Source organism: Notamacropus eugenii, chromosome 1, assembly GCF_028372415.1.
Source record: "Notamacropus eugenii isolate mMacEug1 chromosome 1, mMacEug1.pri_v2, whole genome shotgun sequence".
Lineage (NCBI taxonomy): Eukaryota > Metazoa > Chordata > Mammalia > Diprotodontia > Macropodidae > Notamacropus > Notamacropus eugenii.
In genome coordinates this window covers 196,939,722-196,963,234 of record NC_092872.1, presented here as the reverse complement: position 1 = coordinate 196,963,234, position 23,513 = coordinate 196,939,722, and the positions used below count along the sequence as shown (strand labels likewise).

Below are 23,513 nucleotides of genomic sequence, written 5' to 3'. Positions count from 1 at the left end.
CTAACCAGCCCTAATAGGGCAAGCTTTTGAGTCTTCTCAGCATCTTGATCCCCCTTCTCCAGGCTGTCAATATCCTTCCTACAGTATGGCATGCCAGATGAAGCATAACCAGTCCAGAGTCCAGCACAATACTGATCTCCCTTGTGCTGGACACCAGGCCTCTATTAATGCAACTTAATACCACCTACCTTTCTTTGGCCGGTCATCGTGTTATTGACTTAGGGTGAGACTGACATCCTTAAGAATCACCATGTCTTTTTCACATGAATTTTTGTTTAGTTAGATGGCACAGTAGATAAAAGCTGGGCCTAAGCTTCAATAATCCAACCCAATAAACATTTATTAAGCACCTTTTTTGTGGTACCATGCTAAGCAATGGTGATATAAATTAATAAAAAAAAACAAAAACAATCCCTACCCTCAAGGAGGTTACAACCTAATGAAGTTAGGGAGACCTGAGTTCAAATACAACCTCAAAAACTTGCTAGCTGACCTTGGGCAAGTCACTTAACTCTCTTTGCTTCAGTTTACTCATCTATAAAATGAGCTGGAGAAGGGAATAGTAAAACATTCCAATATCTTTGCCAAGAAAAACCACAAATCCAGTCATGAAGAGTTGTATTTGTTGCAGACAGTTTCTTGAAGGCCAATGTAGGACTTCACATAAACTTATCCTTATTAAATTCCTTCTTATTAGTTTCAGTCCATCCTTCTAAGGCTTGTTGAAATCTTTTTGGATTCTGACTTAGATATCCATCCCAGTTTGTGTCATCTGATGATTTGATGAATGTGAAGTGGCCTCCCAAAAGGACATTCTGTCCACACTTACAGAGCATTTGCTGCCCTCTTAAAGAAGCCTCTTTCTCCTTTTTTTCTTTCATATGAAACACTGGCGTTACTTACCATTTCTCAGTAATTCTGGGGCAGTATTTTGAAAGGCATCATAGGACATTGGGATAAGTGCTGGATTTGTGGTCAAAGGACCTGAATCTTACTAGCCTTAGATCTTGATAGCCATTTGACCACAGGTAAGTCACTTAACCTCTCTCAGACTCAGTTTCCTACTCTGCAAAATAGAGATAATATTTGCACTACTACTTAAGTCACAGAATTGTTTTGGAGAAAGTGCTTTGTAAACTGTAAACCACTATACGGAAGGGATAAATATAATAATAATAAAAAAAAATATTAAGAACATACTTTCTGGCACTGCAAAATCTAAGGAAAAGAGTAGAAGCCAGTTTTCTTCCCTTTCTCTTCTTCCTCTGTCTCCTCATATAACACATGGCAAATATATTATACTTTTGATGAGTTCATCGGAACTCAGAGGAGTTAAAGAATCTTCAAAAAATGTTTCTTTGGAACTTCTCTCCTTTCAATAGAGAGGTGGAGGTCAACAGGTACAAAATGGTCTATATATAGTCAGATGAAGTCACTATGTCTTAAAGTGTTTTTCATTTTTGTTTTATTTTGTTATTATTGTCGATTTTATAATGGAGGACTCATTTGGGGCAAGGAAGAGGCGTATCTTTAAATGACTAAATGTAAAAACAAAAGGCATCTTTTTTAAGAAAAAATGTTAGCTTGGAATCTTTAGTTTAAATTTTTCACATTTGTTTACATTTCTCCTGCTGGTCATTTTAGTAAAGGGATGGGGATAATAAGAGGTGAATACTCTTTTCTGTGATGTTATCTGAATGTGTCTGTTCCTACACAGGGCTCCCTTGGGATGGTGAATAGCAAGAAAAATGTTTCTGCACTGATCAAGTCCTCCCTTCACCCAACTACCACCCTACTTCACTGCTTTATTGGTCTCTCTCCTCTCCAGTCTAACCAGCTGCCAACATCATTTTTCTAAGGCATTGGTTTGACTATAGCATCCCCTTCTTTCCATTCCCCCCCCACTCATTAATTTCCAGTGGCTCCTCATTATCTCTAGAATCAAATATAAAGCCCTCTCCTTGCCACTTAAAGCTTTTTCTAACCTGTCCCCTTCCTACCTTTCCAGTCTTCTTATACTTTACTTCCCGCTACTATGATCCAGCTCTCTCCCCCATGCCCGCAGTGCTCTGCCCTTTCCCCCACCTGCACCTCCTCATTTCCTCAGCTCCCTTCAAGACTCCATTCACATCCTAACTTCTGCAGAAAGCCTTTTCTGGTTTCCTCAGCTCTTCGTGCCTTCGCCTCTGAGATTGCCTTCCATCTGCTCGGTGTATATCTTTTATGTACTTCACTACTGTTGTCTCCCCTATTAGAATGTCAGCTCCTTGAGGGAAGGGACTGTTTTTGTCTTTCTTTATATCCACAGCCCTTAGCATGGCATCTGGCACATAGCAGCAATTTGTAAATGCTTGTTGACTTACTGGAAGTCAAGAGATCTGGCTTTCCATCTTGGTTTCACTATTATCTCATTTCCTGATCTTGGATAAGTCATTTAATTTCTTTGATCTGACCTGAGGTCACATTTGAATTTGGGTCTTTCTGACTCCAGGACCAGAGCTCTGTCTCCTGCACCACCAAGCTACCATTATTGACTTTTCTGTTTTGTTTTTATATCCACAGAAAATGTCACATTGTTTTGCGCATGGTTGCAAGAGTGTGCTGGAGCCAACACCAACAGGGCGAGAGCTGATTATTAAATCTTCAATGTGAGTATTTACACCCTGTAAATGGACAAATGCTTCAAATCAAGGTTTCACTTCTTGTTTTGTTTATTGTTTAAACTTAAGAATGTGACAGAAAAATGTTAATAATTAAGATGAAACTTGTCCTATATGCATTTTTTCAGAGAGCCAGTTGTTAAACATTTCTGCATAGTAGGCATTTAATATTTGTTAAATGAATTGATATTATACTGCATTGTCTTGTTTTGTAGATATATAAACTGAGGCTGAGAGAGAAAGTGACAGGACTGTGTTCCCTTATTTGAAGTGGGAATCATTTGAAAGAGTAATGAGACTTATGCTGCTTGGTGCTAGAAAGTCAAACTAGGAACAATTAAGAAACTGCAGAGAGACAGATTAGTTTTGAACCAAGGAAGAACTTTCTAACTAGTAGAGAGAATTCCAAATTGGAGTGGGCTGCCTTGGGTAAACTCTCCATCACTGGAAGTCTTCAAGTGAAGGGTGGATGACTGCTTGTAGCATCTGTTATCTGGGAATTCATTTTCATGTATGAGTTGAATTAGGTGGTCCCTCAGGTTTCTCCCAACCCTGAGATTCCATGGTAGCCTGTCCACCATGATTAGGTGTGAGAGAAGGACATTTATCGAGAAACAAAATGGGAATTGTAAAGATAAATAAGTGAAATGAGTCCCGTAGCAAGAAGTCCAGGCTGGATGGTGGAGATTGGAATGGGAGAATGTCACTAAACAGACACAGGCAGACTATGGGCAAGGTTGGTCTCAGAATGGTTCAGTTGGCTTCCTTCATGTCTCAGTTAAAATTCTACCTTCTGTAAGAAGCCTTCCCCAGTCCTCTTTAATGTTAGTGCGTTCTTTCTGAGATTGTGTACGATTTATCCTGCATATTTTGGGTTTGAATGTACTTGTTTGCAGGACATCTTCTCCAGTTAGCTTGTCCGCCTTGGGTAGGAATTGTTTTTGCATTTCTTTGACTCCACGGAGCTTAGCACAATGCCTTACACTGAACGAGCAATAAATGCTTGCTGATTTGACCTGACTTGAGAAGGTCTTTCCCACAAGAAGGGTACGAAGGCTTTGAAAATCTGGGTGGGAAAGGAGAGGCTGAGAGACAGTGGTTGCACTGCCCAGCAAAACATTGTGTAGAAGACTGTGGAACCAAATTCAAGGATGTCGGTAGCCATCCTGCCTAGGAAGGAACCCCTATCTGAGATGCTAGTTATGGCTACAATGAATGCTTACTGAGTGCTCATTTGGTGTGAGGGACACAGAGATGAATATGGTGCTATTACAGTCTTTACAAAGTATACAGACTAATACTCATTTTTTTGTACATGGCCAATGAAGGAATCTGTTTTGTTTGACATGTTAGTGACTGGGGTTTGGGTTTTCCTTCTTTCCCAATAGGGTCAGGGGAAAGTGGGAGGAGGGATTTTCATTGATTGGAAAAAATACACATTTAATTTTAAAATGAAGTTTACCACCTAGCAACTGCAGTGTTCTGTCAGATTATGTGAATTTCCCCCCTTCTCCATGCCAGTGATAGTATAGGGAAATTCCAGTATGATTTGTGCTGAAGAGGAGAGGCAGTACCTTCAAGTTCAGGCTGTGTGACCTCTGGCAAGTCTCTTTTGACTTTAGTCTATTTATTTGTAAAATAGGGATAATACTACACTTTTGGGGAGAACAGTAATTTAGATGTGACTGAGAATGTATGAATGAATGAATGAAAAGGCATTTATTAAATGCAAAAGGATAGCTAAGCGGCTCAGTAGATAAAGTGTGGGACCTGCAGTCAGGATGACATCTTTATCAGCTGACATCTGGCCTCAGACACTTATTAGCTATGTGACCCTGGGCAAGGCACTTAACCTTGTTTGCCTCAATTCTTCCTATGTAAAATGAACTGGTGAGGGAAATGGCAAACCCCTCCGATATCTTTGCCAAGAAATGGGGTCACAAAGAGTTAAACACTACTGAAATGACTGAACAACATGTACAAAACATTGTGCTTGGAACAACACATGACAGAGGTTACCAGCCCCGTCATGCCCTCTCTAGTCTTCCTAAGTGATGTTCCAGGATAATGCATTTGAGTCTAGACTAGTAGACAGGCATGATGGGAGCTGAAAGTGATTTACAGATGCCAATTCAGATATTAGGATTCCCTAAAGGGAATTCAAGCAACAAATCTGACCATGGGAGACTCTCACTGGTTGGGTTATGTGTAAAAAAGAGGCTAAAAAGCTCTGTGACCAGTGGCAATATTCCTCAAGAGGTGAAAAAAGACTGCATTGAATTCAGTCAAGAACCCGGAAGATCACAGTGGCAACTCAATGGGAAACCACTTGCTGGCAGAGCAAGGATAGTCTGGTTGATGACATTAGTAAATCACAGATTGCAGGGACCAGGCTGACTAGCACATGACATCAGCAGCTCAGCGGAGAAGCGCAAGTTACAGCTTCAGAAGAAGCGAGGTGTCCCAGCTAGGATGCACGGCCCAGGAACCTGATTTATCCAGGCTAAGTGTGCTCCCTCCTGCACCAGTGATGTAGGAGAATGTGCCTCTATAGACACTGAAGAGATTTTCCCTGTCATTTACCTTTTACTGTTGCTCAGTCATTTCGGTTGTATCTGACTCTTCACCGCCCCATTCAGCGGTTTTCTTGGCAGATACTGGAGCTGCTTGTCATTTCTTCCTCCAGCTCATTTTATAGATGAGAACACTGAGGCAAGTAGGATTAAGCGACCTGCTGAGCGTCACACAACTAGCAAGTGTCTGAAGTCAGATTTGAACTCATGAAGGTGAATCTAAGCTGGGTGCACTGTCTACTGTGCCACCTTGCTACCCAATGTGCTTTGCTATCCTGCTTCAATAAATGCCTTTGTTTTGAAAAAATGTTTTTCACTTTATTGGGTCAAAAAAAAGCACTAGGCAAAGGTTTGTAAATCATTGTTCTGTATAGATACTTAGCCACATGAGTCTTTAATCTGGGTACAAATTTCAGGGACTTACTGTCAAGGAGGGTCCAGGCTACACATAATTCGTTTTACATTTAATTTGTTGACCAGAAACCTTATATGCTAAATATCATATTCTGCTTTTCAAGGCACTTTCCTCCACCCTGTATGTTAGGAGGTAGGACAAATATTATCCCCTAGGCTATAAGACCCAGACAGATTAGGGGACTTAACCAGTGTCACAAAGCTAGCATCAAAACGGGACGTTGCACGTGGATCTTCTAATTGTAAGTCAGATTCCTTTAACACTGCCTCTGTATCTGCCCCTCTTTTATTCCCTGGCAAGTTGCAGAGATGGCATATCTGATAGACTTTCTTTTAGCCAAGCTAGGGTGTGGCTAAGTTTTGGAGAAAAGGTTGGTGTGTGGATGGAGGAAGTTGATGCTATGTAAGGCAACAGGACCCAGTGGAAAGAAATCGGACTAGGACCTAGGGGATTTGGGGCCTAGTCTGGCCGGCTGCTGCCACTAACTTGCCGTGTAGACTTAGGTAAGCTATTTGATGTTGCTAAGCCACACTTCCTTCCTCCATAAAATGAGGGGGTTGGACCAGATGATTCAAAGTCCTTTTCTATCACTAAGATTCTATGATTCTGGGATTTGGCAGCTACAACCTCTTACCGAACTGCTCATTTACAATCATACTTCTGTTTGCTCTTGGCATCTGTGCATAGCCATTCCCTGTGCCAGATCAAATTAACTTCTGCTGAAACTTTACCTATGGTTTGGCTGTGGATCAGGGAGTTCACCCCACCCAGCCAGTGACTGGAGACAGAAGAACTTCAGGATTTACAAAGTTTCTGAGCAAGTATTACTGATGGATCAGGCAACCTACAATGTGAGCTGAGGGACCCTGGGAAGGTGTTCTGACTCCAAACGGTCCTTCACTGCTAGGAGTGGGGCCAAGAATGCCACCATTCAAAATGTATTACTTTAGGTTAGGGCATTGCTGCCTATCATCTGTTCCTGAATAAGGGTAAAATGGTCCACTTAAGAGGCATGGCAAGGAACAGAGCAGAATATAATAAAAGCAATATCACACAATGATCTGCTGCGAATGATTTAGTTATTCTCAGCAACACAATGATCCAAGAAAATTCTGAGGGATTTATAATGAAAAATGCTACCCACCTCCAGAGAAGGAGCTGCTCAGACTCTGAATGCAGATCAAAACAGGCATTCTTTAAACTTTCTTAATTATCCTCAGGTTTCTTTTGTCTGTGTTTTTGCAACATAACTAACGTGGAAATGTTTTGCACTGCTCCACATGTATAATCTTTATCAAATTGCCCGCCTTCTCAAGGAGTAGGGGGAAGGGAGGGGAGGAGAGAGAATTTGGAACTCAAAATTTTTTTAAAGAATGTTAAAATTTTTGTTTACATGTTATTGAGAAAAAATAAAATAATTAAATTTTAAAAAGAGGTATGACAAAGCATAGCTGGCATAGACTAATGTATGATGAGCTGCATTCATACCCACAGCCTGATGGTCAGGATTGGTTTAGGAGGGAACATGGCAGTGTAAAGCTGTCAGCATCTAAGGGAAAGTAATGTCAGCAGCTACCAGAGATACATTGTTTTGCCAGAAAAAGTTGAATCAGGTAGTGGGTAGAGATAGCTAGGTGGAACACTGGATAGAGCACTTGACCTAGAATCAAAAAGATCTGAGTTCAAATCCAGCCTCAGACACTTAGTAACTGTATGACCCTGGACAAGTCACTTATCCTTTGTCTGCCTCAGTCTCCTTGTCTGTAAAATGAGGATAATAATAGCACCTACTTCCCAGTCTTATGGTGAGGATCAAATGAAAAAATAATTGTAAAGAATTTAGCAGAGCCTGGTCTATAGAAGGTGCTTAAGAAATGCTTATTTTCTTTTTTCTTCTTTCCTTCCCCCATACTCCATATATCTTGGCACCTGATCTGGTACTGACCTCTTCATCTGAACAGGTTTTACCATTCTTCTCAGTCCCTTGCATTTTAGTATTTAGAATAATGGTAATTCACATGTTTATAGTACCTTAGAGATAAGAACGGGAACTGTGATTTCACTCGGTATAGAAAACTCCCCCCACCAATTCAACTTACAGTCTTAAAGCGTAGCCTGCTGGGCTGAGAGATTAAATGACTTGCCCAGGGTCACACAGATAAGTAAGTGTCTGTGGCCAGATTTAAACTCAGGTCCTCCTGACTCCAGGGCCAGTGCTCTATCCACTGTGCAATCTAGCTACCTGGCAACTTGCAGTCTTAAAGAGTTGCCTAGAACATTGAGAGGTTAAGTGACTTGCCCAGAGTCACAAAACCAGGATGTGACAGAGACGGTACATAAGCCCAGAGTTTCCTGTCTCCAAGGCTGACTCTCTATCCACTGTGCCATATTGTCTCACATAGCACCTTCGGGCTTACAAAGTGATATCTCCACATCCCTATAAAGGGTCTGGTGCAGGACTTATTATTTCCATTTTCCCCAGAAGAAGAAAATGTAACCCAGAATGGTTAGGTTGTCTCCGGTCATTTAGCTGAAAAGTGTTAGAATTAGAATTCAAACCCAGGTCTCCAGATTCCAAGCCCATCAGTATTCCCATTATCCCAGGCTATCCCTCTTAGAAGACATTTCAGTCCCACCCAGTCTAGTTTGTGTAAGTTTTTCTCAAAGGTATATGGGAGCCAACTCAAACTACCCAAGGAGAGTTGGTTGTTAAAGGTTCAGTGTGAGCATTTACTTCTAGGAAATAACATGCTGCAAATCAGGGTTTGGTTTGTTGTTTTGTTGATTATCTAGATTTGAGAAAAGGTTAATATAAAAATTAAACTTAAAAGTGTATCTGGCCCTTGTTGAATATTGACCAGCTCACCCTTGGTTTTTCTTCCTTCTCTGGACCTTTCCTTCGGGACTCACAGATCAGAATTCCCTTCTATTCACATCATCCATTGCTAGCCTAATAGCCAGCATGGGTGAGATCGGCTTCCACTGGGATACAACTTGTCCTTGCTTTCCTCAGCCCTCTGGAGTTTCATGATAGTTGGCTTTCATTCCTAGGATATGATCATGGTTTACAGACATCTTCATTCTTCATCTCATTCTTAATTATGTCCCTGGCTGCCTTTTTTGACTGTTCAGCCCGCCTTTGATATTGATGGCATCTATTCTTTGTACAACTCTTCCTAGGCACTATCATTCTCAACATTCAATAGTGGATATGTCTGTGGCTCTGGCCTTCCTGGCACTCTCCCTCATTCCAGAATGACCTGACAATCCCTGAGGAAAACAGGAGGAGTACAGACCCATCCTTAGGCCTTGGCCTTGGCAATGGGGCCATTGACTCCCTACCACCTAATGAAAGGAAGTTTTATGAGTAGTGAATACTCAAGCAGTGACATGCCATATTAACTCATTTTTGAGCACCTTTATATGAATTATTTTATTATTTTGCAAAGGCATAGCTGAAATTTTGACAGGCCTAGCTGAATTCAATGAACATTGATTAAGTGTTTATTATGTACAAGGTATTATGCTGGCTCTGGGCCACATTACTCTCTCATTCCATAAACTATTCATACTATTTCCAGTATCAAATAGATAGTTCTCTGTTTGGTATTTAAAAGTCCCTTCCTACTTTTCCAACCTTCTTATACTTTATTCTGCCCCAATGAACTCTGCAGTCCAGCTGTACTGGAGTACTTGCCATTCCTTGTACCCAACACACCCTCCTCTGTTTCTGTACCTTTCACTGGTTGTCCTCCAAGTCTAGAATATTCTCCCTCCTCACCTCTGCCTCTGGCTTCATTCAAGACTCATCTACAGAGGTTTCTCAGAGCTTCCAAGCATCTAGTGTCTTCCACTTTCAGATTACCCTCCATCTACTGTTTCTATATCTTGCACGTACCTCGTTATTGACGTATCTCCTCCATTAGAATGTGAGATTCTTGAGACCTGGGATTACCTTTGCTTTTCCTTATATCTACAACACTTAGTGCTCTGCCCAGCATACAGGAAGCACTTAAATGTTTGTTAACTAACAATAACGACAACAAAAGGGAGTTTATCTTCTACTGGAAGACACAACATATATACAGAGAAGTAAATGCATACAGTTTCATGAAGGAAATTGTACCAAGGTCTGGAGAAAATGAGAGAAGGCCTTGTGAATTGAAATGGGAAAGATCAATAATCAATGCCTTGAGTACTTTGCTTTATAATCATTTATCAGATGTCATTATCTTGATAGAATAAGAAATAACTGTGGTTTATAGTAAGAATATAGGCCCAGAAAAACCTGTGTAACCAAACCTGATGTAGTCCCAAGGAAATTCCTACATTAGTTGACCTAAGGAGTGTAACTATAATCGTTATAAATTTTCTGACTATATTAATCATCTTTATAGTAAACTGTAATGAGCTGCCTTAAGCTTATGATGTAAAAAGGCTCTGCTTGAGCTGAGAGACTGCTTGAGTAAAAGGGCATTGACCATTTACACCATAACTAACCTGCTTGTACCATACATGAATCAAGAGACTGATAAATAATTGTGAATTTCATATCTCAGGGTCTCAGACCATACTGGGTAGACTGTAGACCCCAACTTTTTTTCTCTTAATAAAAGTCAGTTTGATTGCCCAGAAAGGCTGTCCAGTTTCTTTTTTACTAGAATGTACTTGGAAGGAAGCTAGGAATGCTACATATGCTAGAGGTGAGATGAGAATGTATCCCAGACCTATGGGAACACTCATGCAAAGTTATGAGGTAGAAAGTAGGAGGTAGGATATTACAGGCAGTGCTGGAGTCAGAGTTGATTGTTAAATTTTCAGTGTGAACATTTATACTTTGGAAATCAGCAAATCCTAATCATCACAGCTTGATATATTGTTTTGTTCATTGTCTAGACTTATGTGTGTTCATCTTTTGTTGCCGAAGAAGACCATGCCATCAGAGAAATGATGACATGACTTGCACTTGACTTTGTTTTGAGTGAGGGAGGACTGTGCAGGTCACCAACCTCATTTCTCCTCCAGAGCCATCTGAATCTGGTGAACAGATATTCATCAGGATGACTAGAGATGACCCAGAATGAGGCAATTGGGGTTAAGTGACTTACCCAAGGTCACACAGCTAGTGAGTGTCTGAGATGAGATTTGAACTCAGGTCCTCCTGATTCCTGCACCGATTCTCTATCCATTGCACCCACCACCAAGCTGCCCCCATTGTCTAAACTTAAGAAAGGGATGAAGAAAATGTTAATGGTATAGATTAACCTTAAAAGTATGGCAAGAAGGATTTTTTCCCCTTCAGAAAATCAGTTATCAAACACCAGCACCCCACTTTATAAAGGGAAAAGCTAGCAAGCCAATTTGACTGGCAGAGGAAATGTGTTCAAATGTCATTGTAGTCCTGCAACTCTGTCTCTAAGAGAGAAGAGCAATCTTAGGCCTGGGGTTTAAAGAAGGGTGTAGAAACATTAACTGTTAGCACCTGAGCTTCTGAAAGCCATGAATGGGGAATTGTTCTATCACCCTAAACCAACATTAGAAAGGAAAGAAGTACTTGGCAAATTTACTGTTGCTCAGATTTCTATTGATCATTTGAAACTAACCCATACAGTCTATTCTTTTCAATGTTGTGTTCTTTAAAATAGAAACCAAAAAAAACTTACCTATCTTTTTATTTTTTTTTGAAGGAAAAAATATTCACCTACACAGAAGATGGAATGGCAAACATCATCACCCACCAAAATTGGATTTATAATGGAAACAGAAACTTATTACAGTAGTGAGCCCTGCCATTATGAATTATTCTAAACTAAAATAACTCCATGAAAGAATAGTCAGCTGACATCTCATAAAAGAGTGAATCTCTCTACCTCGACATCTTTTCAGACATGAAAACTCCATTTCAAGGTAGGGCAAGCTTAAGCTTGTTGTTCCAAATGAACATCAACCGCCCTTGCTGACCAGTCACTGCCTATAGTTTCAATCATTCCATCAGCATTGACACAACATCCTTCCCCTAGCATGGCCACATGGCTTTTTAGGAAATTCAATAGAAATATATTCAACCACTGGAATAAAATCCTCTAGGAGATGCAGGAAGGAGCCCAAAATGTCATCGTATTTCACATTGGTTTTCTGATCACAGTGGGCAAGAAACAGATGGCCAGAACCTCACCACTCATGAGATTTAATGCCTCTCCCCACCAACCTGGTATTTTGAACCTCCTTTGCCTGTTCTTATCACTTCTGCCCCACAATAATACACTGATTCAAGACAATTTCACATTAAACAACATGGAAGAAAGGCAAGCTAGGTAATATAAAGGAGCAGAGAACAGAGCAATTCAACAAACTGATCCATCCACCTCTGGTGTCTCCCCTTCCAATCCAGTGTATGCACCTTGTTTGAGTAAATGTCCAAAAATAGCTACAATCATGACAATCAAAGGGTGACGTATCTAAAATACTGTGCACACCTTGAATGGCCTCATAAGAGGCAGATGGCTTAAGTTGCCATTATTGAGTAAAGTGCTAGAAAAATGTTGGCTCTTACCATTAGGAGTGCCATCATGTATTGCTTTACATCATCATAATAACAGTAACTTGCATTTCTATAAGGCTTTATGATTTACATACTTTTTTCTTTTGATTCTTGCAACAGCCCCAGGAGATCAGTAGTTCAAATCTTATTATTTCCATTTTATAAATGAGTAAACAGAGACTTAGAGAAGCTACATAAATTTACCTGACATCACATAACTGGGGGAGAGAACTGAGATTCAAGCCCAGAACTCTTTCAATTCACTTGTATTGCTTCCTCTTCTTGGGCTTTACATATTGAGTTCAACCAATCAACAGGTATGTATTAAGCAGCTTGTATGGGCCAGGCCCTCTAGCAGGGAGGCACTGTGGTCAATGCAAAGAGACATAAGTCTCAGCAATCAATCCATCAAAAAAAAAATCAACATTTATTAAGCCCCTACTATATGCCTAGAGTACTAAACTCTAGGGATACAAAAAGAGGCAAAAGACAGTCCCTGACCTTAATGAAATTAGGATCTAACATGAAAGCAAATATATACAAAGCAAACTATTTACAGGACAAAGAAATAATTAATAGAACTAAGGCACTGGAGTTAAGCGAGATTGGGGATGGCTTCCTGTAGAAGATGGGATTTTAGCTGGCTCATAAAGGAAGGCAGGGAGGTCAACAGAGCCATAAATAGGAATTTTTTATGTGCAGGAAAGTACTACAAACATGCTACCAGAATGAAGCCCACATTTGATTGAGAGGTGATAAATGGGACACCATTCACTGGTTGGAGGTGGAGACTCCAGGAATGAGGCTATTTCTGGGAAGGTAAATTTTGAAAACTAATGGAAAATGAGATTGACCAGGTAAGGAAGGGTGGCAGATTATGGATGCACTTGAAAGCCTGGATGAAAAGGTGAGATTTGATATAGAAGGCAATAGGGAAGTATTGTAGCTAAGAGAGAAATTATGAGTAAGAGAGACCTATTTGAAAGTTTCAGTCAGTAAACATTCATCAAGTGCTAATTATGTGCCAAGCATTGTGCTAAGAATTGGAGATATAAAGACAGCCCCTGCCGTCAAGAAGATCACAGTCTAATAAAAGGGAAGACAACATGAAAATAATCCTATACAAATAAGCTATGAATACTCTGAATTATAGAACACTAGTATGTGCAGGATGGACTGAAAGGAGAGGCTTCTGGCAGACAGTCATTAGGAAGCTGTGGAAGTCATCTGGATGGGAAGTAAAAGGAGACATTACATGCTGATGTTTAACTGTTAAATATAGTTTTATGTATTGTTCTCAATGTGTTAAGTTGTATAACTATAGCTCTCCTTCCTCACTCCACCTATTGCATGTACTTGACTCTGAACCCTAGCAGCCTCTGTTAATAATTAGAGCAGTTATACAATGCCCTTGGTAGGGTTCTAAGTGTTTCCCTTGAGATGATGGTGAAATCAGATGAATGAGCAGCATCCCTGGCAAATGCTAGTCATTTACCCAAATTGAGCTTATGTCATAAACAGGGGTTATAATTTGTGACCAGGAGACTGTCTCATTAAAAGATAAAAGTAATTGCTCCCTCCCTATGGAACCTGTCTTCCATATTACCTACTATTTCTCTGCAGTAGCTTCTGCTGTTGTTTTACAGGGGATCCAGGTGCCTTGGGAGGTGCTATCTAAGTAGGTCAAAGGGAAGCAAGCATCTGGCAATTAGATGATTGAGTAGAATAATGTGGATAATCAAATCTGTTAGAGTTTTTGTGCTCTAAAATCCACTTCATATGGACTCATAGAATTTGACACCTGGAAGCGACCTTAGAGATGATGGTGATGATAATGATTGCTAAGGTTTCTAGATCTGTTTAAGGTTTGCAAAGTGCTTTGCGTGTAGTATCTCACATGATCCACACTGAAGCCAAGAGAGGGTTAGTGACTTGCTTAGGGTCACACAGAGACTCAGTGTTCTCGTAACTCCAACTTCAACACTCTATCTTGATGATTGTAATGAAAATCACAACTTATAGATTACATCTTACAATTATGAGCCATTTTACATATATTAATTCTTCATAAATAACACCATTAAAAGGAGAGTAAAGAAAGCAGTATTATCCCCACTACCACCATTTTTATTTTTTACGTCTACCTCCACTAGTATCCAATTCTGATGCTTCATTAGGAAAGGAAGAGACCTTAGGATCTCAAAAGCTATTCGGTTTTGGTATGGCTTTGTGAACAGGCCCTAAAAATAAATTGTATGCCTGCCATTTGGGTTCCAGCCCAGCCAAATTCAGAGAGGCTAATCACTGGGTCAGCTTCAGAGTGATGAATTTTTCAGCCATAGCAACTCTCAAAGACCAATTACTTAAGTCACTGAGAGGTTGAGATTTGTGTTGATGGAGGAGGCATAGCGTCTGGTGAAATCTTGGCTCTTCAAAGAATACTTTAGAGATAAAGGAACGAAGAGAAGTTAACAACTTCCTGGGGGCAAACAGATAGTTATGGGGAGAAAATGAACCCACGTCTTCTGACTCAAAGCTCATAACTCTACAGGCCAGTGTCTTCATTTTCTAGATGAGGACACTGTTTTCTGTCTACCCAATCAGGTAGAGTACTGATAGATCTTTTCATTTTGTGTTATATGGCTGTCCCCTAAAGAACATCAAAACTCTCTGCCAATTTTTGCCATTTATCACTAACACAAGTTGCAAGAGAAATGGAATAGGTGTCACTCAAATTTGACCATGTCAGAATTTTAATTAAAGAAGTAAACATTAGTCTATTCCCTTCTTAAGCACTGGATATTCTCTGAAGAATAGGGAATCATAAGGCTTTGCCCTTTTATCTTTCGTGGGTCTCTTATCTAAGAATCTTGGTACTTTTCAAATAGTCATTAAGAAAGCTGGCAATAATTTTAGCATGAGTGATGTAGACACTTTGAATCAAAGAGGTCAGATGCGTTGGTCAAAGTCACCCAGTGAACCAGTTCTGATGAAAACATATTTTGTACCTATGCTCAAGTTGCTTTTTGCACCCTGCAGACTTCCTGATACCTGCCCAACCTGGCTTTCCAGTTTAAACTTTTTCAGCTCTCTTTGGACATTTCTCCTTCAACTCTCTAGCAGGGATGCCCTTTCCTCAAAGTGTTTTGAATCCACTGGCCTGATCTCAGAGCTAAGTGTCTCTAAACCTCCTGTATATTAAACTCATAGCCATCACCCAAATATCTCTAGTTCTAGCATCTACCCTGTCTTGAAAGGATAGAAGCAGCTAGATACAGGGTATAGAGAGCTGGACTGACTTGGATTTGAATCTCACTTCAGACTAGCTGTGTGACTCAGAGAAAGTCACCCTTACCTCTCTAAGCTCAAGTTTCTTCTCTAAAATGGGAGTAATAATAGCACTTACATCATTGGGTTATTGTGAATGTCAAGCAAGATAATATACATAAAGTGCTGTGGAAAACCTTAAAGTGACCCATAAAAGTGAGGTATAATTACTCTCTCAATCTCTCTGACACATTCAAGGCCAACATGAGCTTCAGAAGGCTTCATTTACAAGGGAGGAGTAAAATTACAATATGCACAGCTATACAGGATACAAGCATACTCAGCATGTTTCCAAAAATACCTGCCCTGTGTGTCTGGCTGGACAGCTCTAATCTTTCTAACTCTAAGCAGGATTCATTGGAATCAAGGCTGGAAGGGATCTGAGAAATCATCTGGTCCAACTTTTCCCTTTTATAGCTGAAGAAACTCAGGCCCAGACAGCTCGTTAGTTGCCCAGTCTTACATGGGTAATAGTAAATAGCAGATTTGGGATTTGATCCCAGGCCCTGATGACTCCAAAGCTGGCTGTGCTTTCTATTATCCAACACTGCCTCTCCTAAGGAGCCTCAACTTGGATTTGGGTCTGGCTGTCTAGTGTCATGGAATACTTTCATTGGGAACCAGAGTGTGTCAAAACCTGTTCTCCCTCGTGCACAGTCAACTTAGTATGGCATCAGTCCTTCCTCAGATAGAACTGACCCTGGCTGTATCCATCTTCTGGCTCACTAGAAGGCTATTGGTAGATTTTGAATCAACATTATACCCCTCAGGCAATCGGGAGGCCACTCTTGCTCTAGCCTGGTTCTCAACTTTCTCATCTCCATAAGTACTTCAGTCACATATCATCAACCTCTTTTTCATATAGGGGACATCACAGAAACAGGTATGTATCATTCCTCTACTTTAAACAATGGACCCCCTTTTATAGTGCCCCCAAAGTACAAAAGGACTCTCCATTTCTAGTTGCTAAACTGGAACTGGAACCTGGGTAATCTAGAAACTTCTCCCATGTCAAAAGTTTAAGAATAATTATTGGTAAAGTTGAATTGAATTGCTGCTGATGTCTTGGATTCTAGTCTTGGTTTGCCCACTATCTTGCTATGTTGATACCCCTTTTTTTAGGTTCATTCACCTGTACCTGAGTCAGGAGGACAGATCTTCCTGAAGTCAAATTTGGCTTCAGACACTTACTAGCTGTGTAACCCTGGATAAGTCACTTAACCCTGTTTGCCTCAGTTTTCTCCTATGTAAAATGACCCAGAGAAGGAAATGGGAAACCACTCCAGTATCTTTTCCAAGAAAACCCCAAATGGGATTAATACCCCAATACCTTTGGGAAAGTCAATACTCATTTCTGGGACTTAACTTCTGTCTCTGTCAAATGAGAGGGCTAGTAAGATCCCTTCTAGTTCTAACATGTCTCCTGTCCCTGATCTACTTTAGTCTGCCAAGTATTGAGTTTCCTTTCACCTGTTCATACTTGCATACATCTTCTAGACTAGCATGGCAAACTTTGCCTCCAGTTACACAGAAACCCTAGGAAATGCCATGAATAAGGGAGGGAAGATACTTCAGTTATCAAGCCTCCTTGAGTTCAGTCTCTTTTTGTTTATCGTCATATTACTCTTTTTACTCCTACAGACCCTCTAGATCCTGACTTTTCACCTTGAATTTGGAATTGCTGTTGGACTTGACCCAACTATTTTATCCTTCAGGTTTCTGGTATCCTGCTATTTGCTAGTCTATTTCACTATTGCTCCTTGAAACACTCTTTAATGAATCTAGAGTTTTTATGAATTTATGACAAGATTTGGAGGTGATCATTTTTTCACTTGCTGATATTTTATCCTGGAAAGTAAAAATTAAGATATTCCTTTTATCCACTTCCCTTTAGCTGAGTGGATACAGATCACACCATTATCAAGTGGAATGGTTGCTCTTGACTGGCTGAGGGCATGACAGAAATATTTAAATCTGCCAGTAGGATCATTTGAGGCAGAAGGAAATTGGTTGGAACTAGCTTAGCACAGGGATGCTAGAGAGTTGAAGGAGAAATGTCCAAAGAGAGCTGAAAAAGTTTAAACTGGAAAGCCAGGTTGGGCAGGTATCAGGAAGTCTGCAGGGTGCAAAAAGCAACTTGAGCATAGGTACAAAATATGTTTTCATCAGAACTGGTTCACTGGGTGACTTTGACCAACGCATCTGACCTCTTTGATTCAAAGTGCCTACATCACTCATGCTAAAATTATTGCCAGCTTTCTTAATGACTATTTGAAAAGTACGAAGATTCTTAGATAAGAGACCCACGAAAGATAAAAGGGCAAAGCCCTATGATTCCCTATTCTTCAGAGAATATCCAGTGCTTAAGAAGGGAACAGAGAGAATAGAAGAAAAGATCCACAGAAGGGCAACTGTATACCACATGGCACAGATATTTTGTTGTTGTGATTCAGTCATTTTCAGTCATGTCTGATGCTTCATAACCTCATTTGGAGTTTTCTTGACAAAGATACTGGGGTGGTTTGCCATTTATTTCTCCAGCCCATTTCACAGATGAGGAAACTGAGGTAAACAAGGTTAAGTGACTTTCCCAATGTCACTCAGATAGTAAGTATCTGAGGCCAGATTTGAACTCAGGAAGATGAGTCTTCCTGACTCAGGTACAGGTGAATGAACCTCAAATAAAAAGGAAATGCCATACAGGTAAATCTAGCCAAATAGTGTTAGACAAAGTGTTGTAACAGGACAATTAATACAACAGTAATATTATTATTAATGGACAGTCAGTAGAATTACACAATACCAAAGTTTTGTGACTTTTTCATGTAATTTGGTTATAATTATGGAAGGAGGTTGATCTGGAGAATCCTTATTTAAACTGAGAAGCTCCCCAATCAACCTGATGAAGTTACTGAGTGCAGGCCATTCTTAACCCCTGATCAAAATGATGGTATTCCTCAAGCTACTGATATTATATGATGCAAGCCATTGTTCAAAGCCAATTGATGAGTTCAGCTTCCTCTGCTCATAGATTATAAAAGCAAGCTGATCTCACTCTCTGTGGCTTTAAGCTCTTAAAGATTTTCTCTGCCTTTTCCCAATGTACAGCAAGGTGGAGGCAAAGGGGAAAGGATTTCATCACCCTTTCTACTCCCATCACCATGAGGTGACCAGGTATTGATAACTTACAGAAGCTCACAGGAGTAGGAAACATACTCCCAGGCAGCCTGAGGGGAGGTCAAGGTCATTTCCTGACCTTCTATCACTGGCACAGAGGAAGGGGAGTATGAATTCCTTAAGCAGCATGATTCTGAAATCTAAGCTTCCAGTAAAAAGCGGATTTCCTGGGTAGCACCAGCTTTGAGAACTGCCTGGTGGGTACTGCCAAGTTTGAGTTCCTGAACTGGAGAAATGGGGCATGAGAACCTCTAGAGAGTGATTTCCTGACGCATCCTACTTATTGGAAAATAAAGAAAATTGTCCACATCGTTCCTACATAATATCCTGCTTGAAGAGTTGAGCCAGTGAGTTACTCAGACTTTGCAGGTCATATAATCATCAGCCTAAGAAAAAACAGGATGGTGAGGTACATGCAGTGTTTAAAAATTTGAGTTGGGGCTGGGGGCTTTAAACCATCTGGTTTGAGGCTAGAGCTGTGTAGCCCTCTGCAGGAAGATGATGCTCACCTACAGGATAGAAAGCTGCCCTGAGTGTAAGCCCAAGTTCAGTCCTCTTCTAGTAGGGGTGGGGGATGGGCTCTTTGAGTAATTGATTTTTCTGTATTTGCTCAGTCTCTTGTGAGTTCTTAGAGTTTTATGCATTTTTTGTGGATTGAAATAAAAGCTATTTCAATACTATAACTATATCGTATGTTGAGTGCTTCTACGGATTGAGTATCTTGCCACTCATGTCACCTTTTTGCCCTATCTGCAATTCACCAGACCAAAATGCCCCTCCCTGGTCACTATTCCCTTTTGTGTGAAGTTTCTCCCATAAGAATGTAAGCTCCCTGAGGGAAGAAAGTGTCTGCTTTTTATATTCGTAACCCCAGCACTTAATGTAGTGCTGGTGCTGGATTCTGAGTCAGCAAGACCTGAGTTCAAATTTAGACTCAGCCACCTTATTAGCTGTGTGACCCTGGGAAGTCACTTCATCTCCCTCAGTTTCAGTTTCCTCATCTATAAAATGGGGGCAAGAATAGTCCCTACTTCTCTGGGTTGCTGTGAAAATCAAGTGAGATAACTTTCCAAAGTAAAGTGCTTTGCAAACCTTATAACATTATATAAATGTTGGTAATAATTATTCTTCTAGGCACTTATAGGAACACCATAGACACAAGTTATAGCTAAAGTTTATCTTGGAGATTTTTCTGGATTAATGGTGGGGCCAAGAGAAGAGATCCCAGTGGATCAAAGAAAATGAGCGTGCACCTTTTTGTGTTAAGCCTCCAGGATGGGACTTGGTTGGTTTGAACTTAGAAGTCCTTGGTGACAGGGTAGGGGGAAGGGGTGAAGGGAGAAGCCTGATCTATAGGGTGCATAGCAAGTTAATTCATATTGTGAAAGTGTTTGGGCTACCCTATGTAGTTACGAGATTGAATAAATCTAGGAATCATTTAGCTAACTTAGGCTAAATATATTTTACATGCTTTTGATTAGAACCTCCTGCTATAATTCCTTAAATGTACTCTTTTCCCCTCTTCTCTATAAAGAAGCCCTTCAAACATCATCTGAAGTGTATGGCCAAGGGTGTAGGCAGAGAAGAGGCGAGGGGAAGCTTGGACCAGCCACAGCCTGTGGTTTGGCCAAGCAGACGGTATGTGTAGAAGAGAAGAACTCCAGCCAGGGCACGATCCCTAGGGAGCATCAAAGTTTTAGAATTCACAGAAAGACTCAGGTACCCAGTTCAGAGGCAACCCTTTAGGACAGACCCGTTAATGACCTATGCCCCAGTAATGAAGGGGAGGGAATGCCCAGGGCCAGTCACACTCGTGATCTTCATGGTTCCTATGCTGGCTGCCCATTCCCTCTGCCCTTGGCATGGAGATAGTCTTTGGCATACACAGCAACCTCTCTTCATCCTGGCTCTGAGCCCTGTTTCTAGTGGTTTATACCCTGGCTGTCCCATGAGCTTGGAAGCAAACCCTGCCTGCAACACCCTATACTACAGAAGGTGGCAGTGTTTGACCATCCAAAGCATGAAAAGCTTCTTTCTGCCCCTTTCAAGCTTTATCATTCCCAGATGCTGCAAAAGGAGGATGATTCAGCTTGTTCTGCTACAAAAGCACACAAGGTGAGTGGAGTTTGAAAGGCAAAAACCATTCAGGTCATTGGTACTTTTCCCCGAGAGATATTTTTAAACTGAGTCAGGAGTGGACATTTTGGGTTGGTCAGACAATGATCGAGAGTACCTCCATTTCTTTGCGTGGACACAGTCTCCCTTGACTTTTGAGTTTCTTGCTCTCTGGGATCTGGTTTTAGTCTCTCTCTAGTGGTCTGGGTGATTCTTCAGATGCCTGTTTGTGAAATATTTAACCAACTCTCTCCATTTCTGAATTCCTGCCTAACCACAATGAATGAGATTTAAAAGTGAGCATATTCTCCTGGAGAAGAGATAATGAAACATCTCTCACCTCGCAAGAAGAGAGGTGGAGGACTACCAGGATGGAATGTTGTATATGCTATTAGACACAGTTACTGTATGGGGTGTTTTCGCTTAGTAATTTTTTTTTTTTTTTTTGGTACAAGGGACAGTTCAAACTGGAGGGAGTAAGGTTTTCCATCCTCCAATGCCTATGATGTAAAGTAAAGAAATCAATAAAACTTAAATTAGTTTTAGAACAAAAGATAGGCACCTTCTATAGCCTAATAATTTGTCTCTTGGGAGAGAAAGCTGAGGGATATTATAAATGTCACCCCTGGGGGATCACAGAATTCGAACTGGAAAAGATCTTTAGAAGGTATCAAGTCCAGCACTCACTCCTCTTTAACAGATGAAGAAACTAAAGCACAAAGATGCTGAGTGAGCTACCCACAGTCAAACCACTAGTAGATAACTGGGGTAGGATATGAACCTAGGACTTCCTGACTTCAAGTCCACTATTCTACCCACATATTCTATCTCATGGAGCAGACTAGCCTAAAAATTCCATTCCATTCCACAAATATTTAGCAAGTCCCTATTATGTACAATGGGGCATCTAGGTGGCATAGTAGATAGTGGGCTGGGCTTGGAGTCAGGAAAACTCATCTTCCTGAGTTCAAATCTAGCCTCAGACGTATATAGCTGTACGACCCTGCACAAGTCACTTAACCCTGTTTGCCTTAGTTTCCTCTTCTATAAAATAGCTTGGAGAAGGAAATGGCAAACCACTCCATATCTTTGCCAAGAAACTTCAAAAGCGGTCACAAAGGGATGTTCATTAATAAAATAACTGAACAACAACAATTATGTACAATGTAGCATGTTATATACCTGAAATGTGAACAGAGTTTGCATTCTCAGTAGGGAAGGATTAATTGTGTATACAAATTGGAATATGCAAAATGCTGTGAGCAGTTGGAGGAAGGAGAGATCACTTCTAGGGGGGGCAGGAGGTTTCATGAACCAGGTGGCACCTGAGCTGGCTTTGAACAAAGGGAAGGATTTCAGAAGGAGAATAAGCTGCTGGCTAGTGTCCCACTGCATTGTGTTAATTCCATCAAGGCCCAAATGACCTCCACCAACTCCCGTGCTTGAAGGACTGTTTAGGGGACAAAGTACTATCTCAATACTAATTTCCTTTATCAAACAGCCTGCGATTAATAAAATCCTGTGTGTTAGAGCACTTGGAAAATAAGGTAATATGCAAATGTAATTTTCTGAAACCGATGTTAGCTGAGAGGCAGACTAGGGAAGTAAAAGATCCACTGGGGCATCAGCCTGGAAGACCTAAATTTCAATCTTGGCTCTACCACTTACTACTAGCTGTGTGACCCTGGGGAAGTCACTTGATCTATCTGAAACTCAGTTTGCTCAGCTTTAAAATGGGGATGATAATACTTGTACTGCTTACTTCATAGGATTGTTGTTAGAATCAAATGAAAATTAGATGAAAGCTCTTCGAAAAAGGCAATAAACCATATAAATATCAGATAATATGATTAAATTTGTCTCATGTCCAATTCCACTTGTTTTTAGAAGGCAGAATACTATGAGATTTGTACACCAAATCAATCTTTCTTGAGGGCCTCCTAGAGGGAGAGAAGAGTTCATGGCTTGGGTCCAACCACCATCACTGAGGCAGGATACACGCTTAGCAATGAAATGTTTCCAAATTTAAAGCCGTAAGATTTGGCATCTTACAAATCACACAAACACACACACACACACACACACACACACACACACACACACACACCATCCTTCCTAATGGCCTATTTCTAGTCCACCCAGGAATTACATATCATCATCATCTGTGGATTCTCAGATTTTTTAGTCTCTGGAGTCATTTACACTCTTAAAAATTACTGAGAATCTCCCAAAAACTTCTCTTTTGGGGGTTATATCTATATCCATAGTTGTTATGTTAAAGTTAAAATGCCTTAGTATTATTTTGAATATAATTTTTACCTTAAGGACCTCATGAAAGGATATTGGGGACTGCAGTTTGAGAAGCAGATGCAAATTCAAATTTCATGTATACTTCAAAGCAACAAGGCCCTCAGCAACTGGTCCTGATTACCACACTTGATTTTGCATACTATGTAATAACTTTTCTAAGTCTCAGTTTTCTTATCCATAAAATGGGTATAATGGTACTTAAAGCACGATATCAATGTCAGCCCTGATAACGATGATGGTGGCTTTCTGAAACATTTATTTATCTTTACAAAGCCTTGTTCATCCTCCTTCTTTCTTAACAAAGCATTGCTATGTAGAGCAATGTGTTGCAGTGGATAGAGAGCCAGTATGAAAATCTAAAAGACCTAAGTTCTAACTTCCCTCTGACACATACT

At 40.5% G+C, this 23,513-nt stretch overlaps 1 long non-coding RNA gene across 3 annotated transcripts in view; it reads left to right on the top strand.

Moving 5' to 3' along the window:
- LOC140513768 (uncharacterized) overlaps positions 1-23,513 on the top strand; it is a 195,396-nt gene that overhangs the window by 139,089 nt on the left and 32,794 nt on the right. For all 3 annotated transcript variants that reach the window (XR_011970326.1, XR_011970324.1, XR_011970330.1), the window contains 3 exons: positions 2,563-2,648; positions 11,336-11,555; positions 12,892-13,008. This is a non-coding gene — a long non-coding RNA (uncharacterized lncRNA). The remainder of the gene's footprint in view (positions 1-2,562; positions 2,649-11,335; positions 11,556-12,891; positions 13,009-23,513) is intronic.